This window comes from Acinonyx jubatus, chromosome B2, assembly GCF_027475565.1.
Source record: "Acinonyx jubatus isolate Ajub_Pintada_27869175 chromosome B2, VMU_Ajub_asm_v1.0, whole genome shotgun sequence".
Classification (NCBI taxonomy): domain Eukaryota; kingdom Metazoa; phylum Chordata; class Mammalia; order Carnivora; family Felidae; genus Acinonyx; species Acinonyx jubatus.
The window spans coordinates 13,221,516-13,245,809 of NC_069385.1; the positions used below are offsets into that span (position 1 = coordinate 13,221,516).

Genomic DNA, 24,294 nt, shown 5'->3' on the forward strand with positions numbered 1-24,294 from the left:
AAGCTTGCCTGTTTCACTTTAAGAGAAGCCAAAGTCTTCAATGGTAGCTTGAAATACCACCCACGATCCACAGGAACTGGCCTCCCATAATCCCTACACCCCTATCTCCTACCACCCTCCCCCCATCTTACGCTATGCCTCTGCCACGCTGGCCTCCTTGTGTCTGGCCTTACACATGCCAGACGCCCTTTCAATCCCAATTCAGTGCTCTGGTTGCTCCGCTCTTGGATTCCCACAGGTTGTTTCCTTATCTCATTCTGGTCTTCCCTCAAATGTCACCTATTTAGGGAGACTACTCCCATCCATGCATTTAAAATTACATCCCTCTATGATACTCGTGTCTATTTTATTTTTCTTCATTTATTTCCATCTATTATACTATTTATTTTACGTATTTATCCTGTTAATTGTCTAACCCCACGAAATGTAAACCCCGTGAAGGCAAGGGGCTTTTATCTACTCTGTGCTGTATCTTTGGGCTCTAAAACTGCATGTGCTACATAGTTAGCCACGAAGTATTCGATAAATGAGTGAATGAGTGGCAAACCTAAGCCATATGCTTGCTCCTGTTTGGGGGATGTGGGGCCATATGGAGGGGAAGAGGCGGTTCCAGCTGGTCAGGCAAGCGTTAATAAATGTCAAAAACAAACAAACAAAAGATCCATCTGGTGAACTTTGAGAAATGGGGTCTGTGTTGAAAGGGGATAAGATGAGTAGGTGGAAGAAAGCCACAGACTATGAAACACTACAGTGGTTTTCTAATTTGTTTGATTTTGAATTTTGAGTGTATATAATTGTCCTTATATGTTATAGTAAGTTTTAAATGTTAGGTAATTTTGCCCGGAAAAAAAGTATGGGGAAAATAATTTTTTTCTGCTTTTCTGTATAATTTGTTTCCAATTTTAATTAGATTTTTACTCCTGCTGACCAATGAATGAACGAATAAGCTAGGTTTGGGCAAAGAAATATTTTATTGTTTTCAAGAGAGCAGGTTGCAAGACGGGTTGTCAGGCAATCTCTCTATATTAGATTTCTTCTTAACTGTTTGCCTGTATCCAAATGAAATTTTTGAAGTTAATTTCAGGCTGAATAATTAACAGGTTGATAGCTGTCACTCAAAAGTTTTTATTTGTATCTAATACCCTCTACCCCTTTAATCCGTCTCACTGGAGTTCTATTACTTTTTGTCCAAAGAACTAGCTTTGTGTTTTACTGATCTTCTCCATGTTTTTCTATTTCATTGAGTTCTGCCTTTATTTTTGCTATTTCTTCCTTGGTTTGCTATTTTGCTATTTTTCTAGTTTCATGTGTTGAGCCCTTAGCTCATTTGTTTTCATTCCTTCTTGTGTTCTGATAAATGCATTTAAGGTGTCAGTTTTCCTCTAAAAAGGCTTCAGTTGTGTCTCCTAAAGATTTTGATGTGTAGTGTTTTCAGTGGTGATAAATTCTAAGTATTTCCCATTTGATTTCCTTCTTGATTCAAATTGTTTTTAGAAGTAGTGTGAGATTTTGTTTTCAGACACATAGACATTTTATTTATTTATCTATCTATCTATCTATTTAGAGATTTGATGTCTCATCTTATTTATTTGTTGCTCTTAGAAAATCTCATTTTTGACTAGAGTCAGACTTATTTATGTAGAAGCTATCAGAGAGGACAGCAGTCTGTTCCCTGGCAATCTGTTCCTGGCATTTTTGTTTGGCCTCCTTCATTCTCTTGGCCAAAAATTTAGCATATTCTGCAGCCTCTTCTTTATTTTTTCTCAGTACGCTATTTCTTAAAAGCAATACACCCACATTTGTGTTGTAGGACACGTGGAATAACAAGACCCTGAATCTTGAGTGCTTTGGTTCCAGGTTTCTTACTTTCCTTGTTTAGGGGCTTTCTCATAACATAGTTGCAGACATTGTCTTTTTTTTAATGTTTATTTATTTTTTGAGAAAAAAAGAGTGTGAGCGGGGGATGGGGGTGAAAACAGAGAGGGGGGCAGTGGATCTGAAGTGGGCTCTGTGAGAAGAGCAGTGAGCCGATGTGGGGCTCAAACTCACGAACCGTGAGATCATGACCTGAGCCGAAGTCGGACGCTTAACTGACTGAGCCACCCTAACACTCCCACTTCATCTTCTTTGCAGAGATTGAAAAGGTTGTGGATACTGCTTGCTCTTTTGGGTCCCAGGTGACAAGGCACAGTAGTATCAGTGAGTCTGGGAATATCGTCCTTCCCTTTTTATACAATGACCAAGTTGAGAACAGTGAGCTTGGCATCCACAATGCAACCCAGACAGATTGGCACTTCTCTTTCTCCAGTCTTCCTTGGTCTGGAGCAGGAATGCCCCTTACTCAGCAGTAGGAGGTCAGAGCCATGGATCAAGATACCCCGCTTCTTGGGGAAGCCTTGTTTGTCATTGTCACCACTGATTCAGGCCACATAATCCTTCCATTCTTCACCCAGAGCATCAGCAGCAAGTTCTTTGGCCATACGCTTCTCATAAAAGGTACAAAGTTTGCATTCATTGCAAACTTCAATGAGTTTCTGGCAGTCAGTAGCTGGGAAAGAGATGTTCAACTTCATCCTGAAGCAGCTTACCACCTCCAAAGCACCACGAAAAAAAGCAGACATATAGATATCTTAAAGCTACGTTTTCACTATTAATTTCTACAATTAATGCGTTATAGTCAGAGAACATAATCTGTGTTAAATCGATTCTGTGAAATTTATAAAGACCTCTGTTATAATACATCACTTTGTCAGTTTTTGATAATATACCATGTAGGAGGGAAATGAGTGTGTGTATTCTGTTCCTCAAGTACAGAGTTCTGTGTATCTGAAATTTGCTAATTTACAAATTTACTAATTTGAAATTTACATCTGCTTTTCTGTTTACCTATTGTCTGTATAAGCCACTGATTGCTGAGAGATTGTGCTATAATCTTCAACTCCATAATTGCCAAATTATTTGCTTCTTTTTTCCAGTTCTATGAGTTGTGGTTGCTCGATGTATTTTGAGGCAATATATGTTTATGAAGGTTATATATTCCATTTTTGGTTTTTTTATTAGTCTGTAACATCTTTCTCTATTAAACATATGTATTTTTGTTTAACAATGCCTGGTAAATATATTATATATGTGTGTGTGTATATATATATACATGAATTGTTTATTTTCAGATATTAAAATCTTTACCACAGCTTGCTTTGGGTGTATGTTTGCCTGGATATCAGGCAGGATATCTCCAATGTCTCCATATTTTTATTTTTAACTTTCCCTATCCTTTTATTTTCTGTTTTTCTTCTTTTAGATGCATATTGTTAGATCTTGGTTTTTAAAATGACTTTTATTTTGTGATATAAAATACATTATGTTAAATAAAATATACATACAGAGGAGTGTACAAACAAATTTTAATATTTCGGTAATTTGTCCCAAAGCATAAATTCTAGACTACTCGAGTCAAGAAATAGAATTACTGTCAGAAGCTTAGAATGCTCTCTTGTGCCCCTTCCAATAAATCTCTGCCATCCCCCCAAAGGTAACCACTCTCCTGCCATTTGTGGTCACTCATTACTTCCTTACATTCCCTTACAATTTTATGGCCCACTAAACACTATGCTAAACACTATGGCCTTTGCTAAACACTATGGCCTAGTTTTGCCTGATTATATTATTTTGTGTCTGTCTTCTTTCCCTCAGTATTATGTGACTGAGTGTAGAAGTAGTTTTTCCTTTTCTCTTCTTTTTATTGCTAAGGAGTGTTCCATTGTATGATTATAACACAATTTATCCACTTTCCTGTTGATGGACATGTGGGTCATTTTCAGCATTTTGGCTATTTTAATCCCGCTAGAAGCATTGTTATCCGTGTTTAGCGTACCTCTGCTTGCACATCTGGCACGTGTGCCACTCACAGTAAAATTTATGGATCAAAGACCGTGCATGTGATCAACTTCGGCAGATATTGCTAAACAGCTTTCCAGTTGGTTGCCCCAGTTTGTACTCCCAATAGCAGGGTTTGAGAGTTTTTTCATTGGCTTTACAATGTTGATACATGGTATCATCAGTCTTAAAATTTCATTATTTTGGTAGTTTTACCTTGCATTGGCCTGATTGTTAATGAGGTTAAACACCTTTTCATATGTATTTGGCTGATTGATATACTTTTTTGTAAAATGGCTATTCAGTCTTTCCCATTTTTTCCTTGGGTTTTTTTTTTTTTGCTTGTTTTTTACTGATTAATAGGACTTCTTTACACATGCTGGTATGGGGTTGTAGGGGTTATACGTATTGCACTCTGTTCTCATTCATTTGCTTTTACAATCCCTAATGTTGTCTTTGGGTGAGTGGAAATTCTTAATTTCAGTGTGTCCCCACTTATGAAGCTTTTCCTTTATGCTTGGAGCCAATGGGGAATGACAGTATTGTCAATAAATGATAATGAGCCAATTGGTTATTAATTTTAAAAATGAAACTTTACTTTTATTTGAAATATAATCAAAAATTAATTGCAAGTAGATTGTATATCTAATATGAAAGGCAGACAAAGAAAGTTCTAGAATAAAAGGTAGGATAATATCCTTATGACCATAAAATAGTAAAATTAAGAGCAAATAAGAAACACTAACCATAGTCATCTTTCCATTCTCAAACGTTGTAAACTAATTAATGAACATAGCACATCCTTCCAATTATTTAATTATTCTTTAAAAAATTTTTTTAATGTTTATTTTATTTTATTTTTGAGAGAGAGAGACAGAGAGACAGAGAGAGAGAGAGAGAGAGAGAGAGAGAGAGAGAAGAGCACGGGAGGGACAGAGAGAGAGGGAGACACAGAATCCGAAGCAGGCTCCAGGCTCCGAGCTGCCAGCACAGAGCCCAATGCAGGGCCTGAACTCATGAATAGTGAGATCATGATCTGAGCTTAAGTCATAAGCTTAACTGACTGAGCCATGCAGGTACCCCTATTTAGCTCTTCTTTAATTTATTTCAATAATGTTTTATAGATTTATAGATTTCTTCATAGAAGTATTACACAACTTTTGTTAGGTTCATTCTAATGTATTTGAAATTTGATGATGTTGCTGTATATGTATCTTCTTAAAAATTTTATTTTCATGCTATTTATCACTGGCATATGAAAATTTTATTGAGCTTTACCTATTGGCCTTATATCTATTAACCCTTCTATGTCCACTCTGTAGTCTTAATAATTCATGTGCAGGTTCTTTTCCACATGTAATATTGTATCATGTGAGAATACTGAGTCTTAATTTTTAATTTTAATCATTATAATTCTTACAATTTTTTGTTTTATTTAATGTTTTATTTAATGTTTATTTATTTTTTGAAGGAGACAGAGGCAGAGTGTGAGTGGGGGATGGGCAGAGAGAGAGGGAGGGAGACATAGAATCCGAAATAAGCTCCAGGCTCTGAGCTGTCAGCACAGAGCCTGACATGGGGCTCGAACTGATGAGTCTTGAGATCATGACCTGAGCTGAAGTCAGATGCTTAACCAACTGAGTCACCCAGGTGCCCCTTAATTCTTACGATTTTTAAATGAGCCCTGCTAATACAGTGTTGTTGGTGGTGAGCATCTTTGGTTTATTCCTAATGTTAAAGGAAAAGTTTTCTACATTTCACCATCAAATATGTGATGGAGGAAATAAGGACCATTTTACTCATTGAAAACGGTGCAGTAAGAACCTCTTTGTTTTGACCATGATAGGATTTGGGAAGGACTTGGTCTGGCAGTTCATCTCTGATCCACCTGGTTTTAGCTGGGCTGGTTGGGAGGAGAATCCACTTCCAAGATCACTTTTTCCTCTACACATCTAGAGCCTTGGCATTCTTTGTTTTTTTTTTCCTTTTCCGCGTGGCGTTTCATCCTCCTGGGACTACCAACATGGCTTTTTACAGCATGGCCAGAGTAACTGGACTTTATAAATGTCATCTGGCCCCCCTAGGGCAAGTCTATTTCTTTCAGATCTAAAATCCTATGAATCTGAGTCCCTGAGGTCATAGCAGTTGCAATTAAACATACCTATTTACTGAAAAACAATTTCTAATCTCAACTTTGGGCACGACCAAATTTTAGTACTATGGGGCAAAGAAAGATGATTCCCTTGGTTTTTGCGATGACAGACTTTTACTTTTGAGGTTAGATGATGTTATCTAGGGTGCTGGAAGAGTGGCAGGTGCACATGTAAGTTGACTGTGAGGAGGTGGGGACAAAACCGTGTAGGTGAGGTGTGAGCGAGAAAGAGAGTGTGAAGCGACAAAGTTGGGCGGGCCACAGGAAGCTGGGCGGAAAATAAAAAGTCTCTGGCTTTACTTAAAAGCAAGAACAAAATAAGCCAAAGACAAATGGAAAATCTCACACACAAAGTCTAGAAAGGGATGGAAACAAAAATACTCACACAAGTGCTCGGGGTAAGGTGAGCTGAAGTGTCTGGCCAATTACAATCTACCCTGTAATTTTTGTATTACTTCGCAGGACTTTATGCAGTATGATAGTGTATTTAAAAAACAAATAGAGGAGCAAACACATTCTATTCATTTAGAAATAACCACAAAACTTCTTTTGTAAAACTTAAATTTCTGGGTTTATAACTCCAGCAGATGAAAAAAAAATGCTCTATTGAAACCTAAAGAATGTGAAATTGGGGAGTCAAATAATGTTTTGGTCTTTGGTCTCAAGCTAAATGGTATACTTACATGTTGGTCCACTAGGTGTCTCTTTGCATACATGTTATGATTCCAGCCAGAGGCAGCTACTCTATTCTTGAAGGAAACAGTTTACATGGATTGTGCCAACAAATGCCTTAATTTGAGAGTGTTTAAGAATGACTTTAATTTACAGTTCTTCCTACAGGATAAAGAGATGTGTCTTGGCTACATCTCTCACTCCTGCATTAGAAGTTTTGGAAGCATTGACCCAGAATTGTCAGTAGCTGCAGAATTCAGGTACTTGCACTGGGGTTGTTGACAGGCTGATATTGCGCAATAGTTGCCCATTTGGGATTATGAGCAGGAAGCCAGCCCCACGTGATCTCTGAATGAAGCCTTGGCAAGGATACTCAATTCCAAAACAAGCTGTGTTTGGCTCTCCACTGTCTCTTTCTAGGAGCCCTATGCCTTCCTGATCAGATCCTTCAAAATTACCCATGGGCGCACATGTAGCCCTTTGCGTACAAGGTATCACTTTGAGTCACATAAGGTCCCTTTGAATTGTCCAAATTTGGTAAATAATTTACCCACACTAACTTATCCTAAAATAAAGGCAGGGCCAATATAAGTGAATAAATATTCATTAGGTGCCTGCTGATAGTATGTCTGGACTGTAGTATCTATGAGAATTATTATACTCTTTCATCCTGTAAGAATGTGATGAGATTTACTATTTGCAGAAAAATTAAGCATATTGCTAAGGAGAAATTGAAAAGGCAAAGATTATTTGGACACTGCTGATGTCCAAAGGGCCCCGGGCTTAGAGTATGAAGACCTGAATTCAAATTCTGAATTTATAACTTGCTAGCTGTGTAAAGTAGGTGGTCTGCCTGCTCTGTATGTCAGTTTATTCATTTCTAAACGTATAGGTAATAGTAGTTTACAGAGTTGGCATGCCAGCTATAGTGAGCACCAATTCTGGCAAATATCATTGTAAGAGCCTCCTAGAGAAGTCACCGTATTCTTAAAAATTTTTTTCCATTTTTTTTTAGAAATAAATGACGTCACTGTATAAATTTGAGGTGTGCAACGTGGCGTTTTTCTTTTTTTTATTGAAATATGGCTGAAGAATACTGTATTAGTTCCAGGTGTACAACATAGTAATTCAACTCATATACAGTATGAAATGATCAGTGGGATGTGTAGTTACCATCAGTCACCATACAAAGTTATTACAATATTATTGACTATGTTCCCTGACAGCCTAATGGTTTGATTTATATATTTTGTGAAATGATTCACCACTTTGGTTCAGCAAACATCTATCTTCTTATATAAATACAGTAAAAAGAAAAGAAAACGAGAATAAAAGAAACCATTTTCTCCTTGTGAAGAGAACTTGTTAGAATTTACTCTTAACAACTTTCCTTTATGTCCCACAACGGTGTTAGCTAGTCATCGTGTTTGTTACACTTCTAGTACTTATTTGTGTTGCGACCTGAAGTTTGCACCCTTTAAGAGAATATTTATTTACTTTTGAGAGAGAGAGAGACAGAGAGCGTGTGAGTACACATGCAAGCAGAGGAGGGGCAGAGAGAGAGAGAGGGAGAGAGAGAATCCTAAGCGGGCTCTACACTGCCAGTGCAGAGCCTCATGTGGGGCTCCATCCCATGAACTGTTAGATCATTAACTGAGCTGAAATCAAGAGTCAGACACTCAACCTACTGAGCCACCCAGGCACCCCAGAAGTTTGTGTTTTTGACCACTTGCTTCCAATTCCTCCTCCCCCAATCCCTGCTTCTGGTACCCACAAGTCTGATCTCTTTCTTTAGAGTTTGCTTTTTTTTTTTTTAAATAATGTTTATTTATTTGTGAGAGAGAGGGAAGACGCGCATGAGTGGGGGAGGGGCAGAGAGAGAGGGAGGCAGAGGCTCTGCGTTGACAGCACAGACCCTGATGTGGGGCTCGACCCATGAACTGTGAGACCATGACCCGAGCCAAAGTCAGATGCTTAACTGACTGAGCTACCCAGGCGCCCCTGTTTATTTTAGATTCACTTATAAGTGAGATGTTGTCTTTCTCTGTTTGACTTATTTCACTTAGTATAATTCCTTCAAGGTCCATCCATGTTGTCCCAAATGGTAGGATTTCCTTGTTTTTGGTTTTTGGGTTTTTTTTTTGGTTGAATAATATTTTATTTTGTCTATATGCACCCAAACTTCTTTAGCCATCCATCAGAGATAGACACTTAGGTTGTTTCTGCGTCATGGTTATTGTGAATAATACTATGATCATGGGGGTGCAGATATCTTTTCAAGTTACTGTTTTCATTTCCTTCAGATAAATACTCAGAAGTAGAATTACTGGATCATGGGGTAGTTCTATTTTTTATTTTTTGAGGATCCTCCATACTGTTTTCCACAATGGCTGCACCAATTTACATGCTCACCAACAGTACACACGGTTCCCTTTTCTCCACATCTTTATAGCTTTTGTCATCTCTTATCTTTTTGCTGACAGATGGCTATTCTAACAGGGATGAGGTGATATCTCATTGGGGTTTTAATTTGCATTTCCCTAGTGACCAGTGATGTTGAGCATCTTTTCATGTACCCATTGGCCTTTTATATATCTTCTCTAGAGAAATGTCTGTTCAGGTACTATGCCCATTTTTTATTGGATTATTTGTGTTTTTTTGCTCTTGAGTTGTATAAGTTCTTTATATGTTTTGGATGTTAACTCTTTATCAGATATATGGTTTGGATGTATTTTTTTTCCCATTCTGTAGGTTTGTCTTTTGACTTTGTTGATGGGTTAATTTTTTACAAGTTAATTTATTTATTTTGAGAGAGAGAGAGAGAGCAAGTGAGCGAGAGAGCAGGGGAAGGGCAGAGAGAAAGAATCCCAAGCAGGCTCTACAGTGTCAATGCAGAGCCTGATGTAGGGCTCGATCTCATGAAGCATGAGATCATGCCCTGAACTGAAATCAGGGGCTGGACGCTTGACTGACTAAGTCACCCAGGTGCCCCTGTTGATGGGTTCTTTTGCTGTGCAGAAGCTTTTTTAGTTTGATTTGGCCCCACATATATTTTTAATTTTGTTGCTTGTGTTTTAGATGTCATATCCAAGAAATCATTACTAAGACTCATGTCAAGAAGGTTTTTTCCTTACGTTTTCTTCTACGGGTTTCATGGTTTTCGATATTACTAAAACTTACACAACTCAAGAGCAGAAAAACCACAAATAATCCAATCAAAAATGGGTCTTTAATCTATTTCAAATTAATTTTTGTGGGTGGTAAAAGATACAGCGTAGGAGTGTTGACAATACTGACTCCATCTTTGGCCCTCCATCTTGTACTTTTCTGCACAATGACCTCCCTCAGGGCTATGTGTTCCAAGCCCTGTGGAGGTTAATGTATGTCCTGACCAGAAGGCAGGAAGGCTTGTTTTGAGCTTCTCTCTAGCACACAGATGGCATCACTTTCGATAGCTAGTACAGATCCTTTAGCACACAGATGGCACAGCTTTAGTTAACTACCCTTCGACCTCATCATAATGCCCCTCTATAAAACCTGTGGATTAAGGTCTGAGCTTTGTGGAGAATAGCTCCATAATGCCTGGGTCATCACAGATTACCGATCCCACTGGCAGTAAGTTACTCTGAAAAAACTCTGTAAACAGTATGTAGTGGCTTACTTTGGTTTTTGGTCTCAAAGTGCCTTCTTAATTTGGAAGATACTTACTGTTCCTCCTCCACCTTCTAACATATGGGTTCAGTTTCATCCTTTTATATGTGAATATCTAATTATCTAGCAACATTTATTGAAGAGACTTTCTTTTCTCTACTGAGTATCCTTGGCTCCTTTGTCAAATATTAGTTGACCATGGGGTGCCTGGGTGGCTCAGTTGGTTAAGCATCTGACTTTGGCTCAGGCCATGGTCTGATGGTTTGTGGGTTCGAGCCCCACGTTGAGATCTGTGCTGACAGCCTGGAGTCTGCTTCAGATTTTGTGTCTCCCTCTCTCTCTACCCCTCCCCCACCTGTGCTCTCTCTCTCTCTCTCTCTCTCTCTCTTTCTCTCTCTCTCTCAGAAATAATAATTAAAAAATATTAGTTGGCCATATATGCTTGGGTTTATTTCTGGGCTCTCTATTCTAGTGGTCTGTCTCTTTTTATGCCATTACCATCCTGTTTTGATGAGTATAGCTTATAGTACAGCTTGAAGTTAGGAAGTATGATACCTCCTGTTTCGGTCTTTCTCAAGATTTCTTTGGCTAGTTAGAGTCTTTTGAGTTTCCATATAAATTTTAGGAGTGTTTTTTCTACTGTAAACATTTTGATAGGGATTGAATTGAATCTATAGATGGCTTTGGTAGTACTGATTATTTTAACAATACTAATTCTTCCAATCCACGAGCACAGAATACCTTTCCATTTATTTGTGTCTCCTTCAATTTCTTTTTTCAAAATTGTGTAGTTTTTAGTTTACCTCCTTAGGTAAATTTATTTCTAAGTATTTTATTATAAATGGGATTAATTTCTTTCCTAGAAATGTTGTCAGTTTATAGAAAACTACTAACTTTGTATCCTGCAACTTTACCAAATTCATTGATTAGATCCACAGTTTTTTGGTTGAGCCTTTAGGATTTTCTATATGTAAAAGTATGTTGTCCACAAATACAGATAGTTTTACTTGTTCTTTTCCAATTCTGATACCTTTTATTTCTTTTTCCTAACTGATTGCTCTAGCTAGGGCTTCCAGTAGTATGTTGAATAGGAGTGGTGAGAGTGGGCACAATTGTCTAATTCCTGATCTTAGAGAAAAAGCTTTCATCTTTTCATCACTGAGTATGATGTTAGCTGTGGGCTTGCCATTTATGGCCTTTATTATTTTGACATATGTTCCTTCTATGCATAATGTGTTGAGTTTTTATGATGAATGGATGCTGAATTTTGTTTGCTCTTTCTGTGTGTATTGAGATGATCAAATGATCCTGTTCTTTAATTAATGTGACATATCACACTGATTTGTACACTATTGATTTAAACTATCCCTGCATCCCAGGAATAAATTCCACTTGATCATGGTGAATAATCCTTTTCATGTGCTGGTGAATTTGGTTTGCTAGCACTTTATTGGGAATTTTTGTATCCCAGTTCATCAGGGATATTTGTTGTTTTCTTTTCTAGTAGTGTCCTTTTTATGGTTCGGTATCAGGATGATGCTGGCCTTGTGAAAGCAGTTTGAGATTCTTCCCTCCTCTTTAACTGTTTTGGAAGAGTTTCGGAAAGATTGGTGTTCATTCTTTAAGTTTTTGGTGAAAGTCACAAGTGAAGCCCTCTGGTCCTGTGCTTTTCTTTGTTGAGATATATATTTTTTATGATTGACCCAGTATCCTTACTGGCAACTGTTCTTTTCAGATTTTCTACTTATTCCTGATTCAGTCTTGGTAAGTAGTATGTTTTAAGAATTTTTCCATTTCTTCTAAGTTGTCCAGTTTATTGGTTTACAGCCTCTTCATAATACCCCTTATTATCCTTAGAATTTCTGTGGTATCAGTTGTAATGTCTCCTTTTTTATTTATAATTTTGTTGATTTAAGTATTTTCTCTGTTTTTCTTGGTTAGTCTAGCTCAGGGTTTGTCAATTTTATCTTTTCAAACTCTAAGTTTGGTTAATATTTTCTATTGTTTTTCTCTTCTCTAGTTCACTTTTTTCTTCTATAATTATTATTTCCTGTATTCTGCTAACTTTCTGCTCAGTTTGTCCTTTTTCTAGTTCTTTAAAGTGTAGAGTTAGATTATTTATTTGGGATTTTTCTTGCTTTGTTTCATAGGTGTTTATTGCTATGAACTTTCCTCTTAGAACTGTTTTTGCTGCATCCCATTAAGTTCTGGCATGTTGTATTTCCATTTTTGTTCGTCCCAAGAAAAAAAATGTTTAAAAATGTTTATTTATTTATTGTGAGAGAGCAAGCAACAGTGTATGAGCAGGGGAGGGGGAGAGAGAGAGAGAGAGAGGAGAGAGAGAAAATCCCAAGCAGGCAGTGCACTGTCAGTGCAGAGCCCAGTGTGGGATTCCATCTCGTGAACCATGAGATCATGACCTGAGCCAAAATCAAGAGTTGGATGCTTAACCGACTCAGTCACCCAGGCGTCCTGTGTCTCAAGAAAATTTTTATTTCCCCTTTAATTTCTTCTTTGGTTCATTTGTGGCTCAAGAGAGTTCTGTTTAATTTCCGTGTGTTTGTGAATTTTCCAGTTTTCCTCTTGTTATTGATTTCTAGTTTCATGACATTGTGGTCAGAGAAGATAGTTGATATCCTTTCAATCTTCTTGAGTATGCTAAGACTTGTTTTGTGATCTAACATATGGTCTATCCTAGAAAATGTTCTATGTGTGCTTGAGAAGAATATGTACTGCTATTGTTGAACAGAATGTCTGTTAGGTCCATTTGGTCTATAGTGTTGTTCCAGTCTGCTGTTTCCTTATTGATTCTCTGTCTGGATGACCTATATACTGTAGAGAGTTGGGTATTAAAGTCCCCAACTATTATTGCATTGCTGTTTATTCCTTCTTTTAGCTCTGTCAGTTTTTGCTTTATGTGTTTAGGTGCTCTAATGTGGGGTATATAAGTATTTACAATTGTTATGTTGTCTTGATGTATCGACACCTTAATCGTTATATAATGACCTTTGTCTCTTTTAACTATTTTTAAAGTATATTTTGTCTGATGTAAGTATAGCTGCCCTTGCTTTTTGTAGTTACCTTTTACTTGAAAGGTCTTTTTCCATCCCTTTACTCTCAGTGTATGTGTGTCTTTAAGGCCAAAGTGAGTATCTTGTAGGCAGTATATTATTGGATCTTGTTTTATACATTCAGCTATTCTATGTCTTTTGATTGAAGAATTTAATCCTTTTGCATTTAAAATAATTATTGATAGGTAAAGACTTACTATTGTCATTTTGTTAATTGTTTTCCAGTTGCTTTGAAGATCCATTGTTCCTTGTTTCTTATCCCTTTGTGTATGCTGTTTTTTTTTTTTTTTTTGGAGAGACAGAGAGGGTGCAAGTGAGCAGGGGGGCAGAGAGAGAGTGGGAGAAAATCCCAGGAGAGGCAGAGAGAGAGCGAGTGAGAGGGAGAGAGAAAGAGGGGGGGGGAGTGGGGTTCACCCAGGGCAGGGCTTGTGCTCACCTGAAGAAGGGGCTCGTGCTTACCCAACGTGGGAGTCGAACTCATGGACCATGAGACTGTGACCTGAGCCAAAGTTAGATGCTTAACTGACTGAGCCATCCAGGCACCCCTGCAAATGCTTTGATATCTTTTGGTACCCATATGCTTTAACATCTTTATCATGTCCTTTTGCATAATTATTACAAGATTTCCCCTTGTGGTTACCATGAGGCTTATGTAAAATATCTTACACTTCTAACACCCTTTTTTAAATTTGATAATGAATTAATTTCAATAGAATTTTCATACTTTACATTTTTACCTCTTATCCCCCTCCCATTTAGGCTATTGCTGTTATAATTTACATGTTTTTATATTGTGTAACTAATAACAGTTTATTGTATTTATGGTCGTTTTGCTACATTCATTTAACTTTTAAACTAGAGTAATGAGTTATGCACCATTATTACCATATTGCAAAATCTAACTATGACTATATATGTACTATTACCAGTGAAATCTACACTACCTTTTTGTATTTTTATGCTGTTAAATTAGCATTATTCTACTTCCACTCAAAGAGCTCCCTTTAGCATTTCTTGCAAGGCAGGTTGGTTGTAATGAACTCCCTCAGCTTTTATTTTTTCAGGGAAGTCTTTATCCCTCCTTCATTTTTGTAATTAAAAAAAAATAATGTTTATTTACTTTTGAGAGAGAGTGAGAGTGAGGGAGGGGCAGAGGAAGAGAGAGGGAAACACAGAATCTGAAGCAGGCTCCAAGCTCTGAGCTGTCAGCACAGAGCCTGACAGAGGGCTCGAACTCACAAACCATGAGATTATGACCTGAGCCAAAGTTGGACACTTAACCGACTGAGCCATCCAGGTGGTCCAGTGATACCCATTTCTTTGGGGCCAGTTATTAGAGCTTTATCAGTTTCTTTGGTGGTGTCATATTTACCTGATTTTTATATGATCCTTCTTTCCTTTTGTTGGTATCAGTGCATTTGAATCATGGGCCTTCTTTTCTGAACTTTATAGGTTTGCTTTGGCAGAGGCAGTTTTTCACCAGTTAGCTCAGTTTGGGTTTCTGGGTGTGTCTGCTGGTGATGTCTTTGGGCAGGTGAGACCTGCTATTGTCTATTTTTGGCTGAGGCAACTGTTTGAGCTCTGATGATGGAGATGGGGCTGTGCCACTGGCTGAGAATAGTTGGATGGGACTACTGGCTTGGTTCGTTACCCAAGTGAGACTGTAAGATTGGCTCCACAGTGGCGGGAATTCTTTGGTCAGGCTCACTAGATGGTTGGGACTGGGTACTGCCTTTAGTAGTAGCTAAAGCTATGAATGAGCTTCCCCACCCTGAAAGGGCAGTGGGCCAGGGCCCAGAGCTTGTACAGCTTGTTGTTTGGGGACCTGAACCCGGCCTGAGTGTGTCCTGAATTCTCCAGTCAGGTGAATCCGCCCATTTTGCTGTGCAGATGGGGGAAGCCATGGGCTGTGCTCTTGGTTCAAGTGCCACTGTACGTAGGGCTGTGGAATATACTGTGCGGCTTCGTGTGTGCTTTGGTTACGTTTTCTTGTCAGACAGGCTGAAGGCTGTGTTCAGTGATGAGTAGGGCTATGAATTAGATTCCCTGCCCAAACATAGTGCAAGCAGCTCTAAAGCCAGTAAAGCTCTTTGTTCATTGTCTTAAATCAAGCTGACCTGTCTGACTTTGCGGTGCAAACCACTGGCTCTGTCTGCTCTGCTCTTGACTCAAGCACCACTACGTTGCACACCTTTCAGGTGTTTTCTCCAGCCCTTCTGATTTGATGGGTCCAGAAGACACTCTCTGCAGTTGGTGGGGCCAAATCTCAGCCCCTTGCCTGGGTGGGAGGGGAGGAGCCACCCCAGGCTATTGACAATTTCCCAAATAGGTTGTCTATTTGGGAGGAGCCGGGAGCTACCTTCAGCCTTGGCTATGAATTAATTCATCCACCAGCGTATAGCCCGGGAAGCCTTCACACTTGGTACTGGCTTTGCCCTGGGGGAGATCAGCTCTGTCCACCTGGCTCTTGGCTCCAGTGCCACTGGGCTGCACAGCCTCCAGGAGTTCATCAGCCTTTTTTGTCAGATGGGGCTGGAAGGCACTCTCCACAGCAGGTGGGGCTGTGGCTCGGCATCTTGCCTGGATGTGGGCCACACAGCTCTGTGGCTGACAAAATTTGTTGGAGGATCTGAATCAGACAGATCTGCACCCCTCCTCCCTGCCCCCGCCACCGCAGAGTTCCCTGGTCAGAGTGCGGCCCCAGCTTGGTTCTGTAGATGAACAAAGCCTCTGGTTGAGTTTACTACTTGGGTACTGCAGGCATGAACTTGGTCTCCCAAGATCTGTGTGCTGCTTGTTGCCAGCCCAACCTTCCTTCTCCATCATAGTCAGATTTTGGGGGCTGGGCCCTACAGATTCCTCTACAATCCCTGTGGTACGATATTAGGGTAGAGTCTCCTACAAAGTGACTCACAGTGCTGGGAAGCTGGGTTCTCAGGGGAGATCTCTGCACATGGTGCTGCCCTGTCTTGGGGGAGAGGTGATGTAGTCAACATGTAGCCATTTCTCTTACCCTGCTAAGGCATCATCTTGGGCTTTGAGGTGCAGGGAGCTACTTCAGCCTCACCCTTATGTTCTAGAATTCTCTCAATGGTGTTTTGTTCTTGAATAGATGTTACTTGTTCTTCTTGTGAGAGGCAGCAAAGTAAGAAGCAACTTATGTCCGGGTGCATGGGTGGCTCAGTCGGTTAAGTGTCTGACTTTTGGTTTTGGCTCAGGTCATATCTCACGGTTTGTGACTTTGAGCCCCTGCATCAGGCTCTGTGCTGTCAGTGCAAAGCCTGCTTTGGATCCTCTGTCCTCCTCTCTCTCCGCCCTTCCTCCAGCTTGCACCCTCTGTCTCTCTCAAAATAAATAAATAAACTTTGAAAAAAAAAAAAAGAAACCACTTCTGTCACCATGTTGGTAATGGTACTCCAGTCACCTTGTTCTTGAAAAAGGAAGCCTTTCCATTATTATGCACAACAGTTCAGCTCCCTATGGTCTCTACATTCTCTACTCATCCTGTCTGACAAAGCCTTGGGCACTACCTTTGCAAAGTCGTAAGGCCTGTTAAAGTGATATTTCCCAATGAAAGAGCTAGCCAGACAAAAGGGGAATTTTGGCCCCAATTCCACCTCAATAGGTGCAAACAGCAGGCAGCTTTTGTAATAGGTTTTCCTTCTCTGGCTTTCTTCCAGCCAGCAATGGTCCCCTGGTAGAGACCACTGCTGCATAGGGTATACTTTATTCACTCTGGTGGAACACGTTCAGTGGAAGGCCATTTGGCAAAGCTGAATTAGAACGACTGGCTGTCTCAGAGCAGTGTATGTACAGTCCGGATCACACAAGCAGAAAGTGTGCTATCTTCCACGCAGAGAAAATAGGATTATGATTCTTGCCGAATAAAGAACAATAAAGTGGAGAAATTGAGGGATGCGAATTGCAGAAAGGTAAGGGCCATCACTTGCTGTTCATGCCTGGTCCACCTTAGAGCACTGCATCTTCTCTCACCACAAACAGGGGTGTGGGGGGGAAGGAGTCAGCTGCTGTTACTCAAGGGCTGCCATTGGAGAGACCCAGGGTGAGCTCCTGGGTCAGACTGTAGTGGACTTTGAGACTTGGCCTGGGGGCTCCTAGTGTTTCCTGTGGCCTCACCAGAGGCCTAGTGGCCCTTTCCCTACTTGATGTGGTGTCTTGGTGCTACTATCAACCTTTGAGAAGATTCCTTGAGTTTCAGCCACAAATGTCCTAGATCAGACCTAAGCACACAGCTAGATTGAATCTTAGAAGGACTTAGAAGGACTTAGAACCCTAGAAGTTCTTGGGATCTGTCACCGCCTGGAAGAGGAAGTAGGTACCATGCAGGTTTTATCTGCATCACTGTACAAGGCTGCTGTTAGGATGTGTGTGTGTGTGTGTGTGTGTGTTTAGAGGGGTGTGCAAATATGTTTTGCAGGGCCCTTGCCTATATAAATAATTCGAAGAGCTGAAAGCATGCTAGCCTAATTCTGGAAGGCCTGTGGAAGCAATCACTTATAGGTAGGGCTGGCATGATGGAATTTAAGACAATCAGGGGAACAGAATCAGCTCCATGGGGTTGAGTCTCTTCCAGCATCTAGTGAACCCTATGAGCTGGGGAAGGAGAGTGTCTCAAAAGGAGCAATGGGCATAGGGTGAGATCCGTAGGGCATGGCCCACTTACCTGAGCCCTAAGGGCAGGCATGCGGGGGTGCAGACTGCAATCTTTGAAGTTTGGGGTTCTGGAGGCTCACAGAAGGGCCAGAGACCCCTCCAGTCCAGGGACACAAAGGAGTTTCGTGCCTTCCCAAGGGGGCGTGGTCAACAGCCACGTGCACCTGGTGGTGCAGGTTCTTCCGGGAGGTAGAAGAGGCAGGTTGTTCAAGATGTCTTGCCGTTTGCCACCTGCTTGTTACCATAGTAAAATAGTCGATTGGGAGCAGACATTGACATGATTGGCTGACAGAGGAACTATCCTCGCTTAGAATTGTAAATTTTTCTGTCTGAGTCTTGACTGTCAGGGCTGGCAGCTTCTGTGAGAATGTAAGAATGGACAAGCGAGGGAGAGGTCTGCCAGTCTCTTCAGATGATGTATCACAGCATTTCGGTGGTGTTGAAAATAAAGTAATTTTAATCATCATAGTTTGTTTAAAAAAGCTGTGGCTCTGAAAACCATCTGTCAGTTCATCCTCAAAGTGGAGAGACGGCAGAAAAGAAATGTAACAAAACGAGTGGGAAACTTCACAATAAAAAGAGAAAAGAATGAGAGAGAAAAGAAAAAAAACTGAGGATTTTTAAAAGCATGCAGGGAATGGATTGGAATCAGAATGACAATGGAGCTTAAATTTAAAAGAAAAAATGTTTGAGATAATTTGGAAAAGGATTTTTCCTTTTTTGAATTTCCTGGACAAAGTAACAGCTCCAGCCCATCCCCATGCCATACATCATGGTATTTGTGCCTAAAAGGGAGTCATCTTGTATTTAACTTGCTTCTCTCCTGCTCTGCCTTAACAAGGGATCTGCTAAGTGGCAGAAGATAATGGATTATCTCATGCCCTATGCTTTTATATATGAGCAAAGATGAGTTTTCTCTCTTGCTTCCCATGGCAATGCTATGACGGACTACCATGTAACAGAGGATGCTTGCTTACTGTTCTCATTGCTAGTTAAATGCCCACTTTGTTGCCACACGTATTTCATGCTTTTGGACGATGGAGACTTCTGCCTCTAAGAGTGACCAGCATTTTCTATTTCCTCTTTCGCTCTAGTTCCTGGACTAACAGTAATGCACATGGTTTGCTTATGTCCATGGACTTTCTATAAATCCATTTGTTGCTCTGCGAATATCTTGTCAAATGCGAGCATTGTCATTTTAAAGGATAAGCATGTTGTGAATTAGTATGTGGGTTTTTAGAATTTTGGTTCAGAGTTGTCTTGCTCTGTGAGAAAAGAAAAAAGGAAGCAGCTTAGGCCACGGTTTATTTCACTTGAAAAACTGTCTTTAAATCACAATAAATTGCCTTTTCTCGAAAAGTTTTTATTTAAATTCCAGTTAGTTAACATACAATGTACTGTTAGTTTCAGGTGTACAGTATAATGATTCAACACTTCCATACAATGCCCCGTGCTCATCTAAATCGTCTTCTTTTTGAAAACCTTTAGCACAGTAGGCTCGTACTGGTTTTGCTGCACCATTCCAAAGAATATAAGGTCTAGGGGGGAAAAATCAAGGGGGCTACTTTTGGATCAGTTGAACCAATAACTACCTTTAGTGAATTTTTCTTTGCTCTTAAAAAAAAAACCCAACCAATTATACTAGCAACTGCCTGTATAGCATTGGTTGCCATGTTGATGTTCTTGGTTTATTTTCTGGTTTCAAAGTGATGTAGCACCAGAGTCCATATTTTTGACTTAACTAATTTGCTAAATAGTTTCTAAAATAAGTTGCCAGAATAAACTTGCATTTTGTTTGTGTCTAAAACAAAACAGAATGCTTCTTCACTAGTGTCTTAGTCAGCTTGGGCTTCTAGAACAAAATACATAACTGGGTAACATGTCAAAAACACAGATTTATCTGTCCTAGTTCTGGAGACTGGGAGTTCAAGATCATGGTGCCATCATGGTTGGGTTCTGGTAGGAGCTTCTGGGTTGCAGACTGGTGACTCTTCTCCTTGTCTGTTCGCATGGTGGAAAGAGGGTGAACTAGCTCTCCGGCCTCTTTAACGGTCTTAATCCGATTTATGAGGACTCCACTGTCAAGACCTAATCAGCTCCCAAAGGCCCCACCTCCAAACACATCACATGGGGATGAAAGGTCAACATATGAATTTGGGGGGGAGGGTTGGTGGGACACAAACATTCATTCCATGACAACCAGTATATATTAAGGAATTTTTCTTCTTTGAAATTAACTTTATTATTCATTTGGTAATGAAATGTGTTTTCCACTTTTTCAGTTACAGAACTTATCAGGAATACATTTTATTTCATTTCGCAAACGTAAAAATATATTTACGACCTTACTGTTTTGGCTGTGATGTGTTAAGGAATTGTGTTTTTAAAGAAGATAACTGTCGTCAATGTGACTGAGAAAACTATCCCCTGAAACCGTTAAACTCTGAAACAAGGCACCCAAAATGTCTCTAGGAGGGTAGGTTAGGAAGTTTAATTAACCTTGAAGAGTAAACGCTATTTTATTTGATGAAACCTGTTATCACACTTGCTCACATCCTTTAGTTGTGTGCTAATTCCATCAGGAGGAATAGTTTTCCGTAGCTAAACCATTTCTAAGTAAGTGCTCCCATTCAAGGTAATTGTTCCTATTTAGTGAGCCTGCATAAAGTCCTGCAAATTCCTCATGTGATATTTTATCTAATTCTCACGAAATCCCTGAGCTGGTTGTTAGTATTTCTCTTTCACTATTCGGGGACATTAAGTGATTTCCACATTTAAGGAGCGGCGGAGTGAAATGTTTGACCCTAACCCATGTGGGTGTGTAGTAGTAGTTTTGAAACGTGTTATTTTGGCCGTGTACCCAGAAAGTAATTTGGAAGCCTGATATATTCCCTGACACTTTACATTGTCACCTAGAATTTTCATTGTATGTTTAAATGGTTGCAAAAGATGTCACTTCTGGTGTATTATAAGTCTTGATAGTAAAAAGATTATATTTAAATATATATAAAAATATATAAAACGTTATACTTAAATATAACCTAGGCGATCTAAATAGCACAGAGATTTTATATGTTTCATTAGTTATTTTTTAAAAAGTCATCTTTAGAGTTTTAATTTTACATTGTTCTATTTACCCCCATGCCCCCCGAAACTCATATTTTCATTCTACTACTCCATGGATTTTTGTACAATTGTATAATTTATTTTTTGCTTCAAAAACTTTAATTGATGACATTATGCATTTCAGCAAAAAAATACATATTTAAACTGAAATTAATTTAATTTTTTGTGTGTCATAATTCTTTAAGCCAATAAGATTTCATTTGGAGTGGGTTATATCATATTTATTAGTAGTATATAATTTGACAACATGAATATGCTATTTTGACAAATAATGATTAATACAAGAGGTACATGTTTTTATTGAAAATGAACTATTTAATGAGATAGATGAGGCTTTTCCTCTAATTATGGAACTACTTCTAGGTAAATATTATTTATTGCTAGAATGAGAGAGAGTTCAGAGCAAATTTTAATCCTATTGTTGGTTTTTATATATGTAAGCACTTAAAACTGTTTTTCACATAAATAAATAGATGGAAATGAAGCACTTTTGAATTCTTTCCAAGTATATGCCAAGTATATGTGAGCTATCACAACTCCTTTTAATAATTAACAAACCATTAAAATAGATTTTCCTTTAATTTTGTTGACAGCAAAGAACTATATACCTCTTGATTTATGAAAGTTATTTGTTGTCTTGTCATTGGGTTCTTATACATTTTTAAGTCCTGGGAATTATACAAAAATCCTTTAGCAAAAAAACTCTTTTGTGAAGACATATCAAAAAACTCCTTCTTCCTTTTAACTCTTTTAACATATGGGCACCTTGCTTAAACTAATATTCTCATGAAGGGTTGGGAATAAGGCAAAATTATTACTTTCAAAACACTTTTGTCAGTGTCATTCTTATTTTTCATAAACTCCTTTGTGTGCTTTATAAGTATTTTTATCAAAATCTTGGACCTATATATTCAGTGTGTCAATATATAGATAACATGTGTGCTGTAACAAGGTTAGCTGAGCTGGTTCTCTTTGTCGAAACAATAAGCAAATGTGTTTACGTTAGTCTCTGTGACTACCATTTCACTTCTTAATTCTTCTGGGTTATGGCCATGTGCTTTGTTACGGAAGAGGAGAAGCCAGAGTTGGGCTTAAATTGTTTTGATGATTCTTCTGTCCCAAATTATCTTTGAATAATTTTGGTGAAATTTTAGATTTCATATATGTTCACTATTTTAAGAAGTGCTGAAACTCTAAAATTATTGAGTAAACTGTTTACTTAATATACATAGCCTCTACAATGGCACGTCCATGCCTAGGTCTCCCCACTTATTCCTCCCTGCCCCCACCCCTGAGCACATATTGTTTCTACCCATCAGCTCTTTGAATTAGGGAAGTCTGACATCAACACAGTGTCATCACCACATCTTGCAGATTGGGAAGGATAATTCTAGTGGGATATTCCTGACCGCACCATTCCCCTAAACAAACAAACAAACAAACAAAATTAGAATTTATAGGTTTTCCTTATGGAAACTCATCCAAAGTTGAGTACTTTTATTGTTTGTGTTTTTAATTCATTTACTCCCCAAATGTCTATTGAATCCCTGTGTGTACTAAGACTAGGGATACAGCAGTAAACAAGTGAACAAGAGAAGATATAGTGCCTGTCCTTTGGTCAGTTATACTATAGTGGGGAGTCAGATGTTAAAGAACCAATTGTAACATTAATAATTCAGTACAATTATGAGAACTTCTGTGTCTAAAAGATAACGTGCTGGGCGCCTAGGTGGCTCAGCCAGTTGAGCGTCTAACTTCGACTCAGGTCATGATTTCATGGTTTGTGAGTTTGAGCCCCACGTCAGGCTCCCTGCTGTCAGCGCAGAGCCTGCTTCTGATCCTCTGTCTCCCTCCCTTTGCTCCTCCCACCCTGTCTGTTTCTCTCTCAAAAAAAAAAAAACATAAAAAAATTATTAAAAAATTAAAAAAAAAAAGATAACATGCCAGGAGAGAATGCAAAAGGGGATTGATCTCTCAGAGGAACTGGGAAAGCTTTCTTGACTAAATGACCTTTGGTCTACAGGCTTAAATGGTACGTATAGGTAAAGATTAAATGGTAGGTATCAACCATCTTGGGTGCGGGCTGTGGAAGAGCATGCGTAAAGCTCCTGAGATTAGTAGAAACATGTTTAAGGAATTAAAAAAAAAAGCTAGTGAGTCAGGAAAGAAAGAGACATGGAAATGATCCAAGATGGGACTGGAGAGGAGGCAGAGGCCAGGCAAAGCCTTCCTTGTAGATTTTCATGATATTGGTCTTTACCTCATGTTTCAATGGCCATGGTAGAGATTTAAGGAGAGAGAGGATAGTTAAATGTGCATTGAAAAAACCTCACTCTGGGTAAGTAAAGCTAGGACATCAGCTGGGATGTTTCTGCGATGGTTCAGGAAAGAGGTGCCTTTGACTATGGTGGTTGCAATGGGTGTAGACAGAACACACCCAAGAGACTGTTAGGAGTTTAAGGAATACAATATGTATAAGAGACATATTCTGCGCGATCAAAGGAAGGCTTAACATCAGTGTCAACAAACCCCAATGCTTAGTGGAAGAATCAGTGCTGAATTTTTCTCTCTGTCTTCTATCCTCTTCTGTCAGTTCTGCTTATTTTGCTATTAGAAATCTGGCCGAGTGAAGACATTCAGAATTCCACTGAAATAATAAGGTTTTCTGATGGTGTCATCTATTAGTTAAAAAAAACATTTTGACAACTCTTGCCTAAGCTGTGTGCTTCCCTGGGATAGGCTCAGGGGCATGAAGATGTATGGGTCTTGCCTCTACCTTTGATATTCTCATTGTCCAATCAGGTAGACCTGCCCACAGCATCGTGGTATGTAAAATGCCATGGCTATTGAAGGGTTAATTATGAACACTGTCCTGTTGGGGGGAGCGAAGGTTAAGAGAATTTAAGAGAGCAGGCTGTGGAGCCTGGGTTTGAATCTGGAAATATCCGGATTCTAAGTTTCCGAGTTGCCTCTTCTGAGACATGGGAGTAATAATAGTGGATTATTCATAGGTGATTGTAACAATCAGATGGCATGAGACATGAAAATCATCAACTGGTAGAGGATGTAGTA

General features: G+C 39.2%; 1 protein-coding gene and 1 pseudogene across 7 annotated transcripts in view; one reads left to right on the plus strand and one right to left on the minus strand.

Moving 5' to 3' along the window:
• Positions 1-24,294, plus strand: part of IPCEF1 (interaction protein for cytohesin exchange factors 1) — a 181,093-nt gene that overhangs the window by 63,903 nt on the left and 92,896 nt on the right. The window contains exon 1 of one of the 7 annotated variants that reach the window (XM_027056592.2): positions 16,546-17,354. The exons of the other annotated variants lie outside the window; for them this stretch is intronic. The gene's annotated coding sequence lies outside the window, so the exon portion shown is untranslated. Of the gene's footprint in view, positions 1-16,545; positions 17,355-24,294 lie in introns of those variants that run through there. 7 annotated transcript variants of the gene reach the window in all.
• Positions 1,609-2,573, minus strand: LOC106976254 (40S ribosomal protein S6-like; annotated as a pseudogene).